The sequence below is a fragment of the Quercus suber genome, unplaced genomic scaffold (genome assembly GCF_002906115.3).
Source record: "Quercus suber isolate HL8 unplaced genomic scaffold, Cork oak 2.0 scaffold_32, whole genome shotgun sequence".
Classification (NCBI taxonomy): domain Eukaryota; kingdom Viridiplantae; phylum Streptophyta; class Magnoliopsida; order Fagales; family Fagaceae; genus Quercus; species Quercus suber.
In genome coordinates, this window is record NW_027069497.1 from 420,333 (window position 1) to 433,313 (window position 12,981).

The following is a 12,981-nucleotide window of genomic DNA, read 5'->3' on the forward strand; positions in this document are numbered from 1 at the left end:
TGCCCCACTTGTCGATTTATTTGTTAAGTATAAAACCTAACCCAATCCATGCTATTATTAGCTTTTAATTTTTTTTTTAATTTGTTAGTTTGATTTATTTTGAATTTTGAAACTTTGTCTTCATTTTTTAATTAATTTATTTGATATTTTGAGGCTCGATTTTGATAAAATTGGAATATTTCGTATTTAAATATTTAAATAAAACTATCATTTTTATTTAAATAAATTTTTTTTAGTCAAAATTAATAAGAATTGAATCTCTATCTCTCTAACAAATCCAACTTAAACTCAAACTCATCATTATTATTTTTTTTAAACAAAATTATTTTGTTTAATCCAAACTTAACAAAGGGTGAAATTATTTCTCCCTGACAAGTCCAAGTTAAACTCATTTAATGAAAACCTAACACTAAGTAGTTTGGCCTCCGTTTGTTTTGAAGTAAAATATTTTTAAATGTAAATATATATTGAAATTTTTTGATTTTATGGTATTTTAACCAAAATTTAAATGTGTAAAACATTTTATAGATTTTTAATAAGCATTTCCAATCAAAGTAAAATATTTTCATAGTTGACCAAATTTTACAACAAAACAAAAACCTGAAAATATTTTCAGCGAAATAAATGGAGAATTAGTTTTCAAAGTTATATGAGATTCATGAGATCCTAAGTTCAAAATTTCTAGTCAACATCTAAGGGTCATGGTCACACCAAGGGTTTCCTCCCTATAATTGTTTGGAGTGTATGTGTAAAAAGAATAGTTAAGTGCTCAAATAGCTTCGGACACATAGGTAACCCAAAAAGAAAAACTGATCTTTTATTAGGCTCGTTAAAATGGTGCCCCAACCTGATATATTTTGAGACTCAATTTTGATGAAACTAGAGTGTTATGCCAAGTTGTATAAATTGTACTCATTTATTTTATAATGAGCTTAAATAGTTGAATTAAAAGTCAATTTTGTAGAAAAAGAACACAGTTTTTTTTATTAGAATTGTTAAAATGGTTCCAACTTGATAACTCAACCCAAACCCCAACCCAACATGATCCTTACTGTTTGAGTTGGATTGGTTTTTAGAGTTACCATGAGCTAGGTTGGAGATTTCTTACCTTGAGGAGGTCATGTTGGGTTGAAAATACCCCAACCCAATCCAACCTGACTTATACACACCTTTTCACATTAACTTTTTTTGGGAGAGGGGGGGTGGGGAGGGGGGGAGGGGAGGACAGATTTGTATTAGAAAAAAAAGACAAAAGAACAAATGCAAAAGAACAGAGACCAACCCTGATAACAACAAACTAATTCTAATTATGAGCTGTAGCACAAATCAAACTGGAGACAAAAGACAGAACCGAAACATCAGACCTTAAAGCCCCATCAAGACCCAACTGATTTACAAGTTAAGTGAAATTGGGAATCCATGAGAGGACACTCGAATTGGTGTTCAGCCATCCATTTTGCCAGCAAGTGAGCAGCCATGTTAAATCCCCTCCTACCCCAGGAGAATCTAATCCAATCACCACTTCTAGAAGCAGCAAGCTCTCCAGAGTCTAGGCTTATTTCAGAAATACAAGATTTTTTCATATTTCCACCATTATTAGAAGAAGGCAGAACAGTGTAGATGCATCAAATTGGAGGAAAATAGGTGGATTTGTTAGGAAGATGAAATTAGTTCATATTTTGTGGAGAATTTTCCAAGAGCTATATACTACATGTCATCCTGAGTGACTAGAGGATTTTGAAGGAATTTTACAAGAGTGTGTAGATGAGGCAGAAAATGATGATTTATGCAATTTGGGGAATGAGGGACTTGAAGGCACCTAGACCCAATGAAATGCCAGTTATATTTTTTTTAAAGTATTGGGATATTGTGGGAAAGGAGATCATAAACATCATACAAAATTTCTTCATTAGTGGGAGGATGCTCAAAGAGTTGGAACCCTTGCCAACGAGGGCTTGGCTAAGTGGGTAAGGCTCGAACGCTTCGTGCAACACACCTAGGTTCAAGTCCGCTGCCTGCAGGCTTTCGTTGGTGGGTAAACTTAGTAGTGAGGTGTACTCACAAAATGTGAGGTGACTTCCACACAGAGGGTACAGAACGGGTACCGACTACGAACTCCCTGACCGAGGCCACTGGCTCCCTGCCCGGGGGTGTAATATGACCATAAAGACCCCCATTTTTAGCTTCTTAAAAATAAAAATAAAAAGTTGGAACCCTTAGCACATTAACTTCAACTTTAACATAAACGTACTATTCATTTATGGTGAAACCTTCTTAATGTTATGTAACTAAGGACTAAATTTTGATATGACCTTTCAAAGGTCCTAACTCTAAGCAGCATAAACAACGCATTCTTATCCTGTTATCCATGTCAACTATCAAACAAGGCCCGAACCAACTCTTATTACCACCACAGCACAACCTCTGCAAACACCGATCCTATCAATGTCACCCTTCAACCTACCCCAAACATTACTTTAGTTAGGACTTAGGAGCCACCAGCCAGGAATGGCTACCAAGCCCTGCCTGCTTCTGTAGGTTGAATGTTGAGATGATTCCCAGTACTCATGGCTATAAATCCAAAAGACATTAAAACCATGTCAAAAAGAAATGTATTAAATTGATACAGGTGGGTTTAGAAAGACTAGACCGAGAATCATATTTTGCTTTGAAAAAAATGCCGATAAGAGTTTGATTAAGCAAAGATGTCATATTTCACGAGTGCATGTCGTCAACCCCATCAACCAAGAATTTCCGCTAGTGCTTACTTTCTAATGCAGTAGGTTCTGTCAACTCTAGCAGGAGCCTTTTCCATCTTGTTCATCTTCAAAGGCTTAATCTTGCTAACAATTATTTCAACTACTCTCAAATCCCATCCACAGTTTCCAATCTATCAAAACTAACATATCTTGATCTCTCTTTTTCTACATTTTCTGGTCAAATCCCAGTAGAATTTTCACAATTGTCCCTATTGTTATCACTCGATCTGTCTACCAACAATGGTTTGAAACTCAAGAAGCCCATTCTAAGAAGTCTAGTTGCAAATTTAACCAACCTAGAAAAGCTTGATTTGAGTTGGGTGAGAATAGTCTCCATGGTGCCTAATATCTTGGCAAATTTGTCTTTAATGTCCTTTCAACTCTGCTTATGCGGATTGCAGTCAACATCTTTCATTTTCCAAATTTACGAATTCTTGATGTTTGGCACAACAAAGGTGTCACTTGATATTTGCACAATTTTCAATGGAGTAGCCCCCTTTAGGAAATGAGCCTTGCGTACACAAATTTCTCAGGTAAGATACCTACTTCAATGGGAAACCTTGGTTCTTTGACTATATTGATATGTTGGGCTGCAACTTCTCTGGGGTCATTCTATCTTCACTTGGTAACCTCACGCATCTATACTTTTTGCGCCTTTCACGTAACACTTTCGAGGGCCACATTCCATTTTCCTTATGTAACCTCATCCAATAACTTTCTACCTTAGATCTTAGCCATAATAAATTGACAGGTCCAATCCCTTTTGAGCTTGCAAATCTAACACAATTGATTCAACTTCACTTATATTATAATTTCATCAGTGGTCATATCCCATCTTTTTTTAGAAACATCATCCCCCTTTCTTCTCTAGACCTTGGTCAAAATGAATTGACCGGTCAAATCCCTTTTGAGCTTGCAAACTTAACACAAGTGACTCACCTTCAGTTATTTTATAATTTAATTAGTGGTCAAATCCCCTTCGAGCTTACAAACCTCACACAATTAACCGTCTTGGATCTTTCAGACAACAATCTTACAGGCCAAATTCCAAGCCCAATCACTAACCTTGAGAGTCTTGAATTTTTCGATCTTTCTTGAATACTTCTTTAATGGCACTGTGGAGTTTAACAAGTTTTTTAAGCCCAAAAAGTTAACCACATTGCACTTATCTTATAATCAAGTATCACTACTTATAAGTGAAACAAGTGCCAATAGAACTCTTCAAAAGTTTCAATAATTGGGATTGTCTTCCTGCAACTTGAGCAAGTTTCCAGATTTCCTAGCAAACCAAAATGAATTGGAGAAACTAGAGCTAAACAACTATATTCATGGTCAAGTACCAAAATGGTTTTGGAATGTAAGTATAGAAAGTATTAAGTCAATCGACCTTTCTAATAACTTTCTTACCAACCTTAGTCAACATCCGATGCCTCTTTCATGGACCCATCTAGCCATTTTAGACATTTCGTCTAACAAGCTCCGAGGATCGCTTCCAATTCCATCATTCTCCACTTTGCAATATCACGTATCAAGCAATTCCTTCATTGGACAAATTTCAGAGCTAATTTGCAACATGAGTTCTCTTCAGATCCTTGATTTGTCAGAGAACAACTTAAGCGATTCAATTCCTCAATGCTTACACAACTTTGATGACTCTCTGCTCATATTGGATATACGGAGGAACAATTTCGAAGGAAGCATCCCACTTACTTGGACAAGTGGAAGAAAATTATTGTGATTAACTTCAGCCAAAACAAATTTCAAGGGCAATTACCAAGATAGTTGGCCAAGTGTATAATGTTGAAGGTCATTGATCTTAGTAATAACTAATTCAATGATACTTTCCCCTCTTGGCTAGGAAACCTTCCAAATTTGAAGATTCTGATTTTAGGGTCCAACCAATTTCATGGCCCAATAAGGACTTCTAAAGCGAAATATTTGTTTCCCAGCTTGCAAATTCTTGTTCTCTCGCATAATAGTTTTACTGGAAGATTGCCATTAAAATTCTTTCAAAATTAGAATTCTTCTAGATTTGATCATGCAAATCAGTTAACATATATTCAAGTACACTCAACTTTCAATCTTCCTAGCAATTATTATCAGACTTACATATTGGATAGTGACTATGATTACCGAATGATGGTGACAAACAAAGGAGTGGACATGATTTATGAGAAGGTCCTAGAAATTTTCACTGCCCTGGATTTCTCTAGTAATAGATTTNTGTCTAGCAACTGGCACCAAGAAGAAAGGTTCGTGTGAAGGGAGTCAGGAGACATTAATTAGTTGGACAAATGTCTTTTAAGGATATACATGTGTAGATATGTTTTTTACACTGCTCTTCTCAATTTTTTTCCTTGTTGTGTGTGTAATGTAGTGTGCTCCTTCCTTTTCCTTTGTTGTTTCAATGTGCATTGTAATGACCAGCAAGTCTAGCATTAATGTATTGTATGTAAAACGTAATGGTGACTTCAGTTTTTTTTTTTTTTTTTTTTTTTTTGAGATAGATTACATTGATTTAAGAATATAGAGTAATGCAGCTTACTAAAGGTCAAAGAATAGGTGGATTTGTACTCATCACAAGTGTAATGCACTTAACTAAAGATGAGCAATTATATACACTAGCGGCTCCTTGCAAGTCAGGGTGGTCACAAGATCACCCTGACTTACAAAGAATTTTATATATACACTAGCCAAAAAATATTATATACTAAACTAACTTATTGTTACTACTCTAATAAAAATGTTAAACACCTTGACTTGAGAATTACAAAAATTTGAGCTCAATAAAAATAAGAATAATGCTACATTCACAACATTTTTACAATGATTTCACAACAAATCCAATGTGATAAGCTGTTACTGATTCAACTTTGGTCCCAATACCGATATCATCCTAAAAAAAAATTCTTGGAGCCATCACTGAGTGAATATGAATAAGCATGGCTTTATCAAATGTTCATGATGTATGGTTTATCCAGATATAGATACTTATATAGTTGTACATATGCCACACAAATGTATTGGTAAGAACTAGGCTTTGATTGTTGCACATCTAACATTACAAATAAGTGCATCCAAACATATTCTAAATAGGAATAGTCTTGGAAATGAAATAAATATGCTATACATCTTCTATATACATCATATTTTTTATAGTGAAGGGAATAATATATGTATTAGATACATAAAATAACTTCTCCTTAGTTTCTCTTTGCTAGCAAACAGGCTTTGATTGTTGCACATCTAACATTACAAATAAGTGCATCCAAACATATTCTAAATAGGAATAGTCTTGGAAATGAAATAAATATGTTATACATCTTATATATACATCATATTTTTTATAGTGAAGAGAATAATATATGTATTAGATACATAAAATAACTTCTCCTTAGTTTCTCTGTCTCTAGTGTAAGGTGGGCTATCCATCTTCTCCTAGGCTGTAGAATTGTCGTCTCTTCATGTAAGAGTTTTTTGTACCTTATAGAAACACGGTTACCCTAAGACTCGTTGGTTTTTTTCTTTTTTTAGGGTTGTGGGAAACACTAATATCTTCCATGGGCGACCTCACAAAACAGTGTTCCAGACTAACCATCTCCCAGAAAGAAGAACCTAAATTCTGGCTACAGGATGAGATGGCTGCCTCTGTCTCCATTATTGCTACTAAGTTTCTGACCAAGAGAACCCTGAATACTGATGCCATCGCAACCTTCTTTACGCCAATATGGTAGTCCAAAAGAGGCTTCAAAACCAAGAACCTTGATAACCATATAATGCTTTTTACTTTTGAAAGTGAATCCGAAGTTGACACTATCTTTGCAAACACACCATGGGGCTTTAACAAACATTTAATGATTTTGCAAAAATACGATGGGGTTAGTAAGATAAAAGATTTGAACTTTAATACCACTGCATTTTGGATCCAAATACATGGCCTCCTGGTAAAGTTCATGAACATGATGGTGGCTGAAAATTTGTGCGAAACCACTGGGCAAGTATTGAGATTATCGGACTCAAAGACTGAAGAGTGTGGTGGCTTTATGCGAGTCGGGGTTATGGTGGATGTCTCACAACCACTATGCAGCGAGAGAGTAGTCACACTCGATGATAGTAGAGAATTTTGTGTCTCCTTCAACTATGAAAGGCTTCCCAACCTTTGCTAGTGGTGTGGATGCCTCACTCAAAATGAATGGGACTATGATCTCTGGATTGAGAATGAAGGACCACTTACTGAAGCTAACAAGGAATACGGGGCATGGCTGAAAGCTTCCTCATTGATTGGAGCTCGTAACTTTGTGGTAGTTGTGCCGGGGTTTTACTTGAAGAAGAAGGAAGAACGATCAGGCCAACAGCAGTCCGATGAGATGGGGGACTCAGCGGCGAGTAGGGTAAAGCAAGCCACACCAGGTACTAACATGGTAAGTGATAAATATAGCAACTCTCCCTCTAACTCAATCAATACTAATTCTTTCTAAACTGGTAATCATTCTGTGTTCATACCCACCAATCCTTTCCATATAGGAAATAACGCAGTTGACCCTAAACACCTAGACATGGGCCCAGGACTTGACTTTACCTCAACGAAAATTTTTGAAAAGCAATTAGAATCCATAGACCATGATTTAAGGAAATATGATATCCCCATGCACACATCGGATAACCACATGTCCCCTATCACTATCCAACCTAGTCATATGCCACCTCAGCCTATACTTACTCACCCTCACTCCCAGAAAATTAATGATACCCCAAGCCCGACCACACAAATATCTGACCTCCCAACCACCAATTTCAAACAGTACACACCAACTTACTTAAATCCACAGAGAGATGCAACTATATCAAACAATCCCAACATGCCCAACTTTCCACCCCACCCGGCCCACACCTCCTCTTGGAAAAGAATGTTCAGAGTTGCTGTTAATCATTCACACATTTTGAGCCCAGTCAATGGATTTAAACGAGCTCTAACCTAGGATAAGGCTCAGTCTGAGTTACCAAGTAAACGTTATGCAGTTTCACAAGTTGATGAGGATAATAAAATAATATTGGTGGAGGCTGCTTTCTAGCCCTGCTAGAAGCAATGAGTCTTTTAGTATGGAACTGTCACAGGCTTGGGAACCTGCGTACAGAAGATCAGCTTGTAGATTTCGTGTGGGCAAAAGATCCCTCTATCGTGTTTTTAGCCGAGACATGGACAGACAAAGCAAGGCTAGAATAGGTTCAAAGATGTATCCAATTTAAAATTTTGTTTATGGTTCCAAGTTGTAATAAGGTGGGGGGTTAGCGATTTTGTGGAAGGAAGGATGTCCTTTGGATGTTGAAAAATACTCAAAGAACTATATTGACACAATCATCAACAAAGGCAAGGAGAATGGATGGAGGTTCACAGGTTTTTATGGAGAACCAGACAATAATAAAAGACATGAAGCATGGTCCAAGCTACGAGCTCTAAAAAACTATGGGCCACTACCATTGTTGTGTGCAGGAGACTTTAATGAGATTGCACAACAATCTGAGAAGTAAGGTGGGTGATCAAGACCCCATTATCAAATGCAGGCCTTTCAGGATATACTTGATGAGTGCGGATTTATGGACCTTGATTTTGTTGGTTTCCCTTTCACTTGGCACAAACATGATCTCAACTTTGAACAAATGTGGATGTCTGAAAAGGGTTGTAGTGACACTGTTAAAGCTGTGTGAAGTATAAATTCCACTGAATCATGGGCGTCCATATACTAAGGAAGATTGAGAAATGTGGGGCAGCATTGTCTGGGTGGAGTAAAAAATCCTTTGGCAGCATCAAGAAACAATTGGAAGTCGCTCGTACATAATTGAAAGCAGCAAAACAACATGCTCTCCAGTTTGGTAACTCAAGCCGTATGAGGTTTTTGGAGGATGAGGTAAATCAACTCCTTGATAAAGAAGCACGAATGTGGAGGCAATAGTCCAAAGTTGCATGGCTCCGTGATGGTGATCGTAATACTCGGTTTTTCCATAGCAAGGCTTTTCAACGCCGCAAGAGAAACTATATTACCAAGTTGCATGATGCTAATGGAGGATGGTGCTCTAGCCAAGATCAAGCTCATGCCACCATAGTAGATTTCTACCAAACACTTTTCACCTCGGGTAGCCCTAACAATTTTGAGGAGGTCATTAAGAATGTTCCACAGGTTGTAATCGAGGAAATGAATGACATGCTTGTGGCCAAATTCACCATTGAGGAAGTGGAGATTGCTCTGAAATATATGGCATCCCTAAAAGCACCCGGTCTGGATGGTATGCCTCCTCTCTTTTACCAAAGTTATTGGTCCTTACTCGGGCATGATGTGTCATCCACTATCCTACACTATCTCAAATCGGGCTCTCTTCCTCAAGACCTTTGTCATTCTTTTATTACATTGATTCCTAAGGTAAAAGATCCAACATATGTATTTGAGTTTAAACCTATTACCTTGAACAATGTTTTGTATCGAATTTTTGCTAAAGTTCTAACCAATCGTTTGAGACTTTACATTACATGCGGAATCACAATAAGGGGAAAACTGGCTTTATGGCCTTGAAACGTGATATGAGTAAGGCGTACGATAGGGTGGAGTGAAAGTACATGGAAAAAGTAATGACCAAGATGGGTTTTCACCTTAGATGGATACAATTGATAATGATGCATATCACTACAACCTCGTACTTGGTGTTAATTAATGGGGAACCCCATGGTCATATCACCCCATCACGTGGTTTGCGCCAAGGAGACCCATTATTCTCTTACCTCTTCCTTATGTATATTGAAGGTCTACATGGTTTACTAAGTCGAGTAGCCAATAATGGTGACATTTGGGGTGTATCTCTTTGCCAGAATGGGCCCAAAATTACTCATCTTCTCTTCACCAATGATAGCCTAATTTTTTGCAGAGCTAAAGAGGAAGAATGTCAGAGCTTACTTGAGGTACTAGCCAAATATGAGAGAGCTTCTGGACAACAAATCAACCGTACTAAAACCACTATCTTCTTTAGTAAATCCACCACTGTAGACACTCAAACAGTGATTCAAAACATGCTGGGTGTTAATATTGTCCAGCAATACAAGAAATATCTTGGCCTCCCCTCACTAGTTGGCTGAAATAAGAATGAAAGCTTCACATACATCAAACAACAAGTGTGGAAAAGGATTCAAGGGTGGGAAGGCAAGTTACTCAATCAGGCAGGCCAAGAGATATTAATTAAGGTGGTGGCACAATCTCTCCCAACCTATACCATCGCTTGCTTTAAACTCCCTATTTCACTCTGTCACGAACTTGAGAGCATGATTTGTAGATTCTTTTAGGTGAAAAGGGGAGATATCAGGAAGATCCACTAGGTGAAGTGGTCAGAACTCTGCAAGCCAAAGACACAAGGTGGTATAGGATTTAAAGACTTATCTTTATTCAACGATGCACTTTTGGCTAAACAAACTTAGCGGTTGCTTCATGACAAGTCATCTTTGTTCTACCGTGTTTTCAAGGCAAAGTTCTTCCCTAATACTTCGGTTATGTAGGCCAAAATTCCAACTAACTCTTCGTATGCTTGGAAGAGTATTATGAAGGGTAGAGATGTGGTCAAATGAGGGGCTAAATGGAGGATAAGGTCGGGCAGGTCTGTCAACATTTGGGGTTTAAATTGGTTACCCACCACAACTAATTCCAAGGTTCTTTCACCACAGATTAAAGAAAAGGGAGTGAGCATGGTTAGTGAGGTGATTGATCAGGACCTTAAGGAATGGAGAACAAATGTCATTGATAATTTTTTCTATGATTTTGAGGCAGCCATTATCAAAAACATGCCTCTTTGCAAATCAATACAGGATGATGTCTTAATATGGCCGTTTAACCCCAATGGAGTGTACACTGTCTAGTCAGGATATAAATACTTGCATGAACAACAGACTCATGGCCAGCATGGGCCATCTAATGCTTCGGTGCTCAAGTCACTATGGAAGAATATTTGGGGGGCTTCAAGTCCTAAATAAAGTTAAGCACCTTGCCTGGAAAGCTTGTAAAGATTCATTGCCAACCAAGACAAACTTGGTCCGAAGAAAAGTCATTACTGAGGACTGTTGTGATGCCTGTAGGATGCATCAGGAAGATGTTGTTCACGCCTTATTCCTTCGCCAAACCTTGCAGCCTGTGTGGAGATCTCGAGCAAATGAGGACCATAGCACGCTTTAGGTGTGCTCCTCTTTCACTGACATTTTTGAGCTCATTTTTGCAGGTAACAGGGACCCCAATCTCTTTGTTGCTATGCTGTGGACAATATGGAATAGGAGGAATAATTTGCGTTTGGGCAAGTCAGCAATCCCGCTTGGCCAAGTGATTACTTTTGCTCAAGACCGAATCCTGGAGACAAGCACTTGCAATGTTGGTGTTCAGCGACTCCGATAATAGTTTGGAAAGCATCGAGCCAGCAAGCCTACAAGGTCAACTTCGACAGAGCTACATTTGCAAAGGAAGGTCTTGTTGGCTTAGGAGTGGTGATTTGTAATTAATAAGGACTGAACATTGGCTGTGCTTACTCAGCAAATACCCCTGCCTGCTTCGGTTATAGAGGTAAAGGTCTTGAATGCATGGAGAGCATTGGAACTCACACTTGAGCGTGGCTTCGACAACATCGTTTTTAAAGGAGACTCTGAAATCCTTTTTAAGACCTTGGAGATGGAATGCAACTCTCTGGCTCACTATGGCCACCTGATTATAGATATTCAATTTCTTATGTCTCAGTTTTCATTGATGAGTTTATCTTATGTTAGGAGGCAATGTAATGGGTTGGCACATGCTTTAGCTAGACAAGCATCCTCTACCCCTTTTATGTCGGTCTGGATGGAAGAAATACTACCAATTTTTTTTTTTTTTTTTTGATAATCAGCTCTGTCAGATACTTTCATTAACTAGAAATAAAGTTACATTGAGCTACATCTATTTGAACTTGATTTGCTATACTAGGTGGAGTATCCTCTACCCAGATATTATAAATATTCAAACATTTGGCTTGCCTAGCCAAGATATGAGTTGCATTGTTGCCACTCCTACAAGTATGATTGACATCCCATGCATTGAACTTTCTTAAGTCCACCAAGATTCCTTCAACCACTTTCCTTATAGAGCTCAGCATCACACACTGTTTCCCTAGGGAGTTTGTCACCAAATAAGCATCGCTTTCAATAATGATGTCTTTTAGTTCGAGATCCCAAGCAAGCAACACACCCTCCTCAACTGCCTTTGCCTCAACTTCCAACCCACCCAATGGCAACGCAAACTTCTTACTCAGTGCCCTCATTATCTCACCTCTTTCGTTTCTAATGACCTCCCCGACTCCACAGCATTTGATATCTTCAAACGTAGCTCCATCAGTGTTAACTTTGTACCAACTCGATTTTGGTGGCCTCCACACTGGTGCAGCAGTGTTTTCAGTGGCTGGTTTGCTGCTTGGTATTCCTTTAAGTACTCTATAGCTTCCTTTACAATCATCTCATAACTCTTACATTGTCCCCCATGTCGCACTTGGTTTATGTTATTACATAATCCCCACACTATAGTTGCAAACAACTCCTAGTTGACCCTTGTACACCTTTCTTTGATTTCCCACACAACATCTATAAAGTCTCTTGGGGGGTCTTGAAAGTAAGGGAGTTTTAACCTGGTACCACACCACACATCCTCAGCCATTTTGTAGCTCCACAAGGCATGCCCGAAGTTTCCTCTAGCCCACACATATCACACTTTCCATCATTGACTACTCCACATATTTTCAAGCAAAGTTTTTTGGGTAGTATATTTTTACATGCTCTCCAAAGAAGGTGTTTGATTTTGTTTGGACAGTTCAACCGCCATACCATCTTCCATATTCCCCTCATTCCTATGCTATCTAAGTTGCCTCCTTCCTCCCCTCTCCCTCCTTCAACTTTCAACACTCTTTGGGCCACATTGTATGCACTTTTAACTGTGAACCTATAATTCGAAGTCCATGCCCATATGAGTGAGTCTTTTGGTAGCTTGGCGCTAATAGGTATACTCAGAATCAGTTCAGCCTTGTGGGGAAGCAACGTGTTTTTCACTTTCCCCACATCCCAACCCCTCCTATTAACATCCACCAAGCTCAAGACCTTCTCCAGGCCTGAGTGGATACCAACCAGGCTTGTCACTTTGAAAGATTTTGGAGATGGAATCCATCTATCCTTCCAAATCCT

The 12,981-nt window shown here is 38.3% G+C and overlaps 1 long non-coding RNA gene across 1 annotated transcript; it reads left to right on the top strand.

Annotated features, from left to right (window-relative positions):
- Nucleotides 1-6,737: 6,737 nt before the first annotated feature.
- LOC136066345 (uncharacterized) lies at nt 6,738-11,707 on the top strand. The gene is made up of 2 exons (XR_010627795.1): nt 6,738-7,180; nt 11,010-11,707. It is a non-coding gene; the product is annotated as an uncharacterized LOC136066345 (long non-coding RNA).
- Nucleotides 11,708-12,981: the final 1,274 nt, after the last annotated feature.